The following is an 11165-nucleotide window of genomic DNA, read 5'->3' on the forward strand; positions in this document are numbered from 1 at the left end:
AGACGCGCCGTGGTGCGGGGGCGCGGCGGGGCGCGGCGGGGCGCGGCGGGGCGCGGCGGAGCGCGGCGGAGCGTGGCGACACTACGAGCGCGGCGCGCGCGCGGCCCGGCCCGCGCCGCACGTCAGGGACACTCTGCAGACAAATTCAACACCACTATTAACGCATTGTTTAGGTACTGGAAAAATTACTGTGAGCATGATTTATGTCTTAATCTCACTCGCCCCTAGCTGGGTGTCTCGATAATTTGTTGACAGTCAGATATTAGTATCCGCCTTTACAGGGACCAACGTTCACGAGATGTAAAACCCGCCCCGGTGAGGCCACCGAGTAGCCACTCGAGTGTTTCGCGAGCCGGGATCAGATTCTGTTTATCCGATTTGAACCGAGTCAACATAATTTGACGACTGACGAAACCGGCAGTCGATACTCTATCTGAATCCCACTAAGCTTACCGTCAGGTGCAATGCGGTCACTATTGTGTCCGTATAAAAAAGTAAAACTGAACCACCAGCCATCTCCTAATCAAAATGAGTAGTGAGCCACCTGCGCGCGGGGTGCGCGGGGTGCGCGGGCGGGCGCCATCACCAGCAGAACACGGACAGCTCGCCGCCGTGCGCGCCGCCCACCGCGCGCCACGACCGCACGCCGCCGCCGCCCACCTTCAGCTGCAATGCAACATACGTTTGCTAAATAACACATAAAAACTAATACTTATCCGATTTTAGTATTAGTCACTTTATTTTTATATAGCATAGCGGCGATAGCCTAGTTGGGTGTGGAACAGACTGCCAAGACGAATGTCCGCAGGTTCAAATCCCAAGGGCACACACCTCTGACTTTTCTAAAATCATGTGTGTATTCTTTGTGAATTTATCGTTCGCTTTAACAGTGAAGGAAAACATCGTGAGGAAACCTGCACATCTGAGAAGCTCACTATAGGAATTTCGAAGGTGTGTAAAGTCTACCAATCTGCACTAGGCCAGCGTAATGGACTAAGGCCTAATCCCTCTCAGTAGTAGAGGCGGCCCGTGCTCAGCAGTGGGCAAAAGTATATAATACAGGGCTGATATTATTATTTTTATTATTTACTTTATTTTTTGGTATTACTAAACATGACGCTGAATTTTTTAGTTACAGTCACCTTAAAAGCAGGAAACATAGTTAGGTTACAAAGCCACGCGTCTGTTTTCCCTGGGGCTGATACAACTGCAATCATTGATAATTCTATTGCCTGAAGAGCTGTCCCATATTTCTATACACAAATAGATTAGAGTAGAGCTGAAAGGAGCTAATTCATTCTGGATGCTTTGTGCGGTTATCCTATGTTGTATTCTATGTAGGTATATATATATGTAACTGACTTCATCGTAGTAGATTTACTCTAAGATATTACTGTATAATACGTAATTTGTAAAGAAGCAAATTATTTAATTGTAAAGAAGTACTTAAGTATTCAAACCTAAAATAATCACGATAAGTAAACCAGTTTATTATAATCAAGTGGCAAATAAAAAAAACCACGACACTGAATATTATTCGAGTCATGGGCCATCAGACTAAAAAAGGGCGATTTGTCGGGATTGCGCGCGCACGTTGCCGAACATCGCCGAATGACGCCGAACGCAACCGACTCGCGACGGCGAGGCGCGGCGCTCATTGACGGTCGCCATGGAACCACTTCAATGAGAATGCGCGCCCGCGAACAGTCTGCCGTCTGCCTCATTCACCCATGTCCAACAGCGGACGGCAGTTTATACATTATCCATAAATACACTATTTATAAATATACTTTCATGGTTGTTTGAATAAGATGGCAAGTTAATAATATTGAGGCTCGTGTGCCTATCATGGGGACAAAAAGTGACGGCAGAAATAGTTTTAAAGAAAAAACGAAATAGAGATACGTATCGTAGCTTCAATTTAGTAATGTATTGATTTTCGCAAAAATAGACGCGCCTACGTGGGAAGAGCTTACTCTGTTAAGTTACATGAAGATCATGTTCTTACGATGTGGCATAAGGTTGTTGACCCACAGTCCTCAGGATTCTTGATTGATCGAAAATGTTCTCAAATATAAATGTTTCTGACGAAAATGTCAATATACTTGCGTTTAGGGGTAGTTTGTCTTCATTAGAGTTTGCGTCGTTGGTCGAGATAAAGTTTGTCTTAGTTTTCGTACTTATCGAATATTTTATGAAGTTTATTAGGTTTTATACTGTTACCCTGTTGATAACGAACCTCTACAAACGAACTCCCTTGCCTATCCTCAGAGAATGCGTAGGACTTATGATACAGCCACTAAGGTAGTTGGAGTGTGGTGATAGTTGACCATTAGGCGCATCAATGTCTTTCTGATCTTATGCTAATAAAACCTCTCCGTGTTTACTATAACAAAACAGTACAACGTGTTCATTGAAGTATGTTTAATTGCTGCTTTCAAAAAACATTAGGATTATTACAAAACACTTTCTCAGAATGAAAACAATAGGTACAAATATATGTATTGCAGTAAATTAAAAGAAATATATAAATGTTCCACGATACACCTCTACATCTTAGTAATTGCAGAGATTTCTCAGAATTAATTTAAAATAGGATAGCTATTCTGTGAAATTTCATCTCATTTTTCCGGATTATATTTGAGCGTACGTTCCTGGATGCCGATCGATGTAGTCCCGAGAAATGTGTAGTATTGGAAATAAATGGAATTTATACTACAAAATAGATTGTTAAATAAAATAAAAGCTTAAAGTATACCATTAATATAGGTTCATGTAATTAATCTATTATGGAATATAAAATATATCGCAGAATGACAACCGTAAGGCAGCCAGGCAGAGATATGTAATTCAACGTCCTGATTTCCTTATTCAGTTGCGTAAGGGAAACTAGCTGGTCTCTATTTTTATTACCGGATTATATATAGTACTTACGTTATATTATAAGAGCACATACTAATAGTTTATGAAGCACATTTCCGTCTCTTCGCGTATCCCTTTAATGTCCACAATTTGGAGCTTACTGCCAAACGGCATACCGAAGCCTTTATCAAAACATCAATCATCCGGCGTGAATTGGCAAACGATTTAATATAATTTAATTTCAAACAAATGGCTGATAGAGCTGCGCTGTAAGTACTTTAATCTACCGGACAACTTGAGTGGGGTGATGAAGCCCGTAGACTAATAGATATTTGGACACTCGCGTACTTTTGCTGTGACCTGTCGTTCTGTTGGTGAGATGACCAGAGGATTAATAAAGGTACTTCAGATCTTACTTAGATCAAAAATATACGTAATTTGTCCTGAGTTGGAATCACTGCTCGGTATAACGATAAACTAGTAAACTATGGACTACATCACAGGACGATTCAAGAACGGAAACTTGGCGAAGTGCAGGAGTTACATCACGGCTTACTTCGTTAATAATGGAGGCATGACTTCAAATGTAATGTTACGATATTATTTAATACGCGTAAAATGAATATAAATAAGATTCTATCTACCCTTTGTGTAGAATATGCAAAATTAAATTTTGGGGATTAATGATGTGTGCGCCGGGGAGTCGCAACACCGAACTGATCCGCTGCTATATATTAGGGGACTCCTGCTGATGCTAATGTTTCCCATTTTCTCTTATTGAGAAAAATAAGGTTTGTCCTTTGAAAATGGTTTTTGTTATTTTTCTACCGTTCGAAGAATTTTAGTCTCATTTACTGTCGACTGTTCAATGTCTTTACTGACAAGGAATCAAACTTTATATTCAAATAGCGAAAATTAGACTAGAATAAAAACAGACTGAAACACTAAGAAGGCTTAGTCTATATCGCTTTCTAATTTCATAGCCTGCTTTGTTTAGTGATGTCCAGGCCATTAGTTCCGTCTGCCTATACATCAAACGGCTAGGCTCGTCGCGTTAGATATTGAATAAACAAACACACGGGACACGTGTAAATATCGCAATTAACCTAAAGTTTTCATCTCATATAAACAATAGGTATAATAATATGGAAAATAAATCGACGCCTCAAAATAAATACACGAAAGACGATAAGTGGTTAACCTCGTTTATTTCTACAAAACATAAAAAACGGCTACCGGTTTAAATACCGGTTTTATATAAACACTGGAGAAGATTATAGCAAATGCAAATATGTTTAATATAATATACGTATACTCTACAGCTTTTTGCGCAATGGGACGATATTATTGGACAATTTGAGTGTTAAAGCAAATATAACAATAATTCCGGAGTATCTTTTTTACTCTGGTACGACAGTTTGTAAGTGCAATAACCAGATTTGTATCAAAAATACAAAATAAACCCAATTTTCAAATATCCCTAGGAACTGTGGGACCGTGTACTCGGGCCAGATATTGTTACTATTATGTAGAATAGCCAAATTGTTGAAACTATTTTAAGATCATCTGTCTTTCAGTACTTACCGCTTATCAAATCAATATTGATTGAAGATCGAGCATATACTTTGAAGTGATTATATTATTATAATGGCCCGTTACCGGCGCACGGTAAATATGCAACATATTGTGTCGTTGACCTCGCTATCCGATAAGGGACGTGTGACAGCTGATAACGGCTATGCGCCCTCAGATCGCGCCGTGTGACAGCCTAGCGTATTCGAAAAAATCCAGTGTTTATAGCCGTAAGCAGACGCAACATAACTTGAAATGACAGGATTCAAAATAATTAAGATAAAAAACAAATTGAACTTACTCAAATAGAATAATAATAGTATGGTTTGTTGTTACTAAATAATTTATTATTCCAGTCAATTATTCCTTTTATTTAGTAATTTGCTTTGGGGCGGGAGGCTCTATTTAAATTTTTCGAATTTATGATAAACCAGAATATAAGTTTTATTTTATGTTCAGCACCTCATTGAGCTAACGGGTTTTAGCATAGATCAAGGTAGGCAAAACTTTTAACTGTGGACATAAGCTTAGAATGGTGGGTACGTGAGCCCCGGGCTCAGGGTATTGTCTCCCAGTGCAAGACATGTGTGCGAGCGTGGGAACTCGGGCCCCGTGGCACATGTGCGGGTTGTTAGCGACGATTGCTAACATAAGGACTGAGGACATGGGAGCCTCCACTGGTTGCTATGCGCATTGTGACTTGTTTAGGGAGTGTACACGCTTTTATGTTTTATTAATCCGGCTAGTCACTTTACTGCAGTTGATACTTGCAATGGAGTCCCGATTGCCAGAATTATGTTGCGGTGTTTAGTGTGGTTTAGTTAGTGGTGTATGTTTAGCGTGTTGGTTGGTGTTCTTGTCAAGGGCAACGTTCAGTCATGAAAAGCGATAAACTGCTTTCATTAAGACCCATTGAGCCCGTCCGTTTTAGACACAGATTTCCATTATGAACTAATACGATGTTAACCAGTCGGATATATAATACTCACCCATCCCTCCATCCATCCATCCATCCATCACTCATCCCTCGCATATTTACCAGTACTATGCTACACAATACAAAACTATGTGATTGTTCTGTTAAAAAAGAGCAAATATTTGAAATATTATCTATACTATTATATAAAGCTGAAGAGTTTGTTTGTTTGTTTGTTTGTTTGTTTGTTTGTTTGAACGCGCTAATCTCAGGAACTACCGGTCCAAACTGAAAAATTCTTTTTGCGTTGGATAGCCCTTTGTTCGTGGAGTGCTATAGGCTATATATCATCACGCTATACCAAATAGGAGCGGGGCAGTAATGGCTAATCTCAGGAACTACCGGTCCAAACTGAAAAATTCTTTTTGCGTTGGATAACCCTTTATTCGTGGAGTGCTATAGGCTATATATCATCACGCTATACCCAATAGGAGCGGGCAGTAATGGTTAATCTCAGGAACTACCGGTCCAAACTGAAAAATTCTTTTGCGTTGGATAGCCCTTTGTTCGTGGAGAGCTATAGGCTATATATCATCACGCTATATTCAATAGGAGCGGAGCAGTAATGGCTGATCTCAGGAACTACCGATTCGAACTGAAAAATATTTTTGTGTTGAATAGTCCTTTGTTTGTGGAGTGCTCAAAGTTATATATCATCACGCTATGACCAATAGGAGCGGAGCAGTAATGGCTAATCTCAGGAACTACCGGTTTGAACTGAAAAAATATTTTTGTGTTGGATAGCCCTTTGTTCCTGGAGTGCTATAGGCTATATAGCATCATGCTATAACCAATAGGAGCGGAGCAGTAATGAAACATGTTGCAAAAACGGGGAAAATTATGAGTTTTGAGAGCTTCCGTTGCCTGCGCTGCGTAAACGGTTAAAGTTATGCAACAATGATGTATGACGGGATTGTTTCACTTAATAAGTTCTAAATAATATAACAAAGTCCCCCGCTGCATCTGTCTGCCTTAACGTGTTAAACTCAAAAACTACCTAACGTATTAAGATGAAATTTGGTATGGAGACAGTTTGAGACCCTGGGAAGAACATAGGCTCCCGGGAAACTACTATTTTTATAACGGAAAACTTTAGCCTGAAAAACTTTATAACGCAGGCGGAGCCGCGAGCAAAAGCTAGTATTATAATATTTCGTGTCGATACGGGAGGTGCAAACGATGCCGACAGACTACAGCGAAGCGAACTATTTTACTTTAACCTGAAATCACCGGATACTATACTAACACATTAAACAGATATATTATTTACATCCTAGTATATTTCCTATTTATATACCTGCGTATAGCTCAGCGGCTGATGAGTCTGCTTTGCATTGAAATGCTGCTGGTGCGACAAGACAAATGATCGTAATTCGCACATATTTAGGTGTTGTTGGTACACGCCGCGTTCTTGTCGTAGACTGAAGGTAGTCAAGACAGTGTATGTGGTTATTAATTTGAAAATAATATTTTATTTATTTACCAAATGTTTCGATTGTATGGAAATTATCTTTTAGTGTACACTCTTCGGATGATGACGATTATCTTTTTAGAGTGATGATTTAAAGTAATTGTAAAACATCTTCATAGACCGAAGATGAACTCAATACCAAATCTTTAATTGTTTTTTTTTTATTTTTCATTTAAGTTCTTCCTATCGTAAAAATATGTCGTTTTAGTTATATACGAATTACATAACAGTGTAAAATTAATATATCTGAGCTCACAACCAGAGATGTTATAGAGCTCCGTAACCGAAACCGAAACTATCGGATATCCGAAATAAAAATGCAACCGTAACCGTATCCGTTATAATAGTTTCGGATAAGTTATGGATAATATGTTCCGACAGATTTTTGTTCCACCGCTCACGCGCCACGTGAATTTGGTATAGTTTGTTATTTTTAGTCATAACATAACCTAACTCATAAATAGTATTTTTTTCATTTAGGACTAGGTAGGTACTTAATTTAATAAAGTGAAAAAAATGTTCTGTTACGTAGTAAATTTATTTATAAGGACAAAATGCGTCCATCAAGTAAAGGTTGTTTTGCAAAATGTAAACAGTGTGATAAAAACTTTTCACGGAAAGGAGGTGGCACTATTTCACTGAAACTTCATCTCAAATTAAGAGGTTTTCCGAACACCCATGTCGCCCAATTAGTTCATCGATAATTAATAATCGACGATGACAATTAGTAATCGTCGCCGTACTGTATTTCAAAATATTTTTATTTTACTTTAATCTAATATCCGTAACCGAAACTAACGGATAATCCGAAATAATTACATATCCGTAACCGAATCCGAAACCGATATAATTTTATTCCTATATCCATATCCGAAATTTCATATCCATAACAACCCTGCTCACAACTAACAGATTTTGAACAGTTTCGGCTTTCAGCTTACAAATATATTGTAACGAATTCCGAATAGCAAATATTTTAGAATAAAATTGGACGACGACGATGAATAGAAGGCGGTTTTTTGTAAGAGAATTTCGCACAAATAAAAGTTTGTTACTATTGGGTTACATTCGCTAGCCTTTTTGCTTTTATTAAAGTAATAGGCAATAGTTTCCACGTATTTTAGTTTATGTATCTATATATTTTTTATATCACAAGAGGTACACGAACTAATGGTAAAGCCTATATTTAGTAAGTAGTGCACGACATCGCACTGCGTTCATTACGCAATACGCTGAGACACGAGTGTGTAGGAAAAATAGTGTTCAAATAACAAGGGGACTAATGTATTTTTTCTTCTATCTGTCAATTAGAGACAGGCCAACTTACTATTTACTGTTAATGGAACTATAATTTATAAGAATCGGTACAAGAAAAACTTACAATATGTTAAAAGTAAAATGTTGCGGATAGTCGTAAAAATAGAGTCTAAGTAGACTATGCTATGAATGGATTTTGTTATTGTTTATGTTTTTGAGAGTCAGCCGTCGGCGTGGCGGGCGCCATCCCCTCGCCACATTAGTATGCCGGCCGCGCGAGGCAGGCGCCCTGACCCATTCGCCACCAGCGCCACTAATAATAACCCTCGCCGGCCACTTACAACAATTATAAAATAATACAGGCAAGGGTTACAAAACTTTTAAGGCTTTTGTTTTTTTAGTTTAGTATGCCCCAAATTAATTTAAGTTAGAATGTATTTATTTCATAAAGTGGATAAATATGTTTTTCATTATGAACTTTATTTTAATAATGTATATTGTAGAGTCAATTTATTGTATATTTAAAGTCATCTCGTGTTTATCGATGTTAAGCGAAACAATGGCATGCGTCAATGATAATAGAGTATCAAGTACTTTAAATAAATTTACGATCACAAGTACAGCACGTTATATTATTTAAGAAGTAGATTCTTTTCGTATGAGGAGACTTGCTTTAAATAGGGGCTAATGTTTTGTTGTGTATAATAGAGGAATGGGCGCGCGTTCTCTACAATAGATACCAAATGCCCTTACGAAATATTGTAGAGCTACGTATATGTCTTCTATCATTGTATATTGATTTCGTTGCGAGCTAAAGATACGGTATAGTGTTCACGGAGGTGTGACGACCTACCTGCCGCATTCACTCTTGTTAAGACAGGAGATAAAATACCCCTTGTAAGTCGGGGATTTTATGTCGGATGCTAGGGCATGTCAGTCTAGTATTGTTCAAGTTTGAAGTGTCCGTGGGGTGAGCATACCTGCTGCATCTTATCGAAGTCTAGCGCGGGGCGATGTCGGCGCGGAGGTGGCAGCGCGATGCGTCGGCGACGCGGCGAGGGCGGCGCGCGGTCCGCGAGCTCCCGCTTCCCCGTACTGCCCGCGCCCGCCGCGCACGTGCACGCGCCGCTCCGCCGCGGCTTCAGCGCCTCCAGCGGCGGCGATGTGCGGAAGCGCACGGGCGTCTCCACCTGCAACACCCAAGGGGATACGTAAGTGAGGGCCGTGTACTAATTATACGAATTATACCATCGTTCATCAACAATGTCCGACGAATTAGCGACGCATCTATTGCAGCAACTGCTAATTTGTTAGTGCTTAACTTAGGTGAACTCCTGTACCTGTGTCTCTACATCAACCTAGCAGCAGATAATGGCTGATGACACGTAGTTAGTGTGTGGCATCTAATGCGTTAGTGGTACCTTAGTGTCGTCGTCATCGGAGGAAGGCGCTCGCGGAGCTAGCTCGTCCGAGTCGTGTGGATGCGCTCGCGCAGGCCACTTGCGCTTCGGGCGCTGCGGGAGGCGGCGAGGAGGCGACACGGCGGCGCGACTCTCCGGCACGAGTAACCGCCACAGGAGCCACGCCGGCGCCCGCGCCCGCCGCACACCCCGCGCCGCCCGGCAGGCCGTTGATCACCTGCCATCGTCACCACCGTCAGCTCTCTCACCCCCGTCAAATGGATACTACATGATTCGAACTGACTTAGAACTCAGGGGGAGTATAATGATGAGACCCCAAAAACGTTGCAAACTATCGAATTGTTACGACTACTTAGGTACATGGTGAATAATTAATATTCCTATCTTTTAAATTGAACTATATTACATCTGTTTGGAAATTTGTGTGTTTTTTTTTATATCTGAGACTGTTCGGGGACAAGGATGTCACCCGACGGCAACCGACCTTCCATATATAGTGTACAGCGACATCAGAACTTTAGCCCTAAGTTTTAAGGGTTAAAAGCTCTATAAGAACATTTGATTGAATGTGATAAATAGACAAAGCTCTTACACGTGCCCAGACGGACTCTTTTTAGGCGTTGCTGCTATTTATGGACAGACGTGACCTATTCATTTCATATTTTGTACGTTATAACGCAGTACTACAGATCACACAAAACCCAACTTTCGTCATTTTGGTTAATCCAATACTGTGATAAAAATGTGTGAAACTCTAAGAGACAAGAATATGTGAGGCTATATGTGCGATTGTTGCGGACGCCGGGCGAGGGTGGTGGGGTCGGCTCTATTCGCGGCACAGCCGGCCTAATTTAATAAACATCGCCAATTGAAACTCGCGTGTTGTTGTTATATCATTTTAGCTCGGTTTGCTGGCCTTTGTCACGGATAACTTGTCTTGACTTGTTTCTTAGTGGCGCTGGTACTGTAGGTGTAATGTATTGTTTTGAATCTACAGCAATGGCATTAAATTCCTAATATAAGTATAATTCTTTAAGGACAGGATATATTTCATTTTATTTACAAGATATTATGATCAATGTATTCCTCTTGAAACTTTTACTCCTGAACTCCGCCGGCAAATAATATTATTAAAGGATATTACGGAGTATTCTGGATTCTAAGATTATTACATTTAGAAACGTCTATGTTTTTCTTTATTTACTGTATATTTATTCAAGAGACCGCGCAAAGGAACGAAATTATAAAAATATTTTTGTTATCTGTTTGATATTGATGTTTTATGGATATTATTGCTGAAAGTAACCGCGAGGGTTATCATTATAATTAAATACGCACGGATAACGCGAATTTGTACTTCACATATTGTAAGCAAATTTTCTTGTACTCACGTATTTTTTCTTACATTTTTATTTTTATTAAGGAAAGGGTAACTACAGCATCCACTTCAACGAGCTTATAACGTTCGTCGCATGATGTAACGTAATGTAAGTGCGCGAGTGTGTCATATCGATATACCGGCACACATTATAATCCTCATTAAATTGGGTATGTTTTTCGACTCAATTCATTATTTTTAAGTTATAAAGTCTTTGTGTTTTTTAAC

At 39.7% G+C, this 11165-nt stretch overlaps 1 pseudogene; it reads right to left on the bottom strand.

Moving 5' to 3' along the window:
- On the bottom strand, nt 1-9785 carry LOC119193714 (annotated as a pseudogene).
- Nucleotides 9786-11165: the final 1380 nt, after the last annotated feature.

Source organism: Manduca sexta, unplaced genomic scaffold, assembly GCF_014839805.1.
Source record: "Manduca sexta isolate Smith_Timp_Sample1 unplaced genomic scaffold, JHU_Msex_v1.0 HiC_scaffold_934, whole genome shotgun sequence".
Lineage (NCBI taxonomy): Eukaryota > Metazoa > Arthropoda > Insecta > Lepidoptera > Sphingidae > Manduca > Manduca sexta.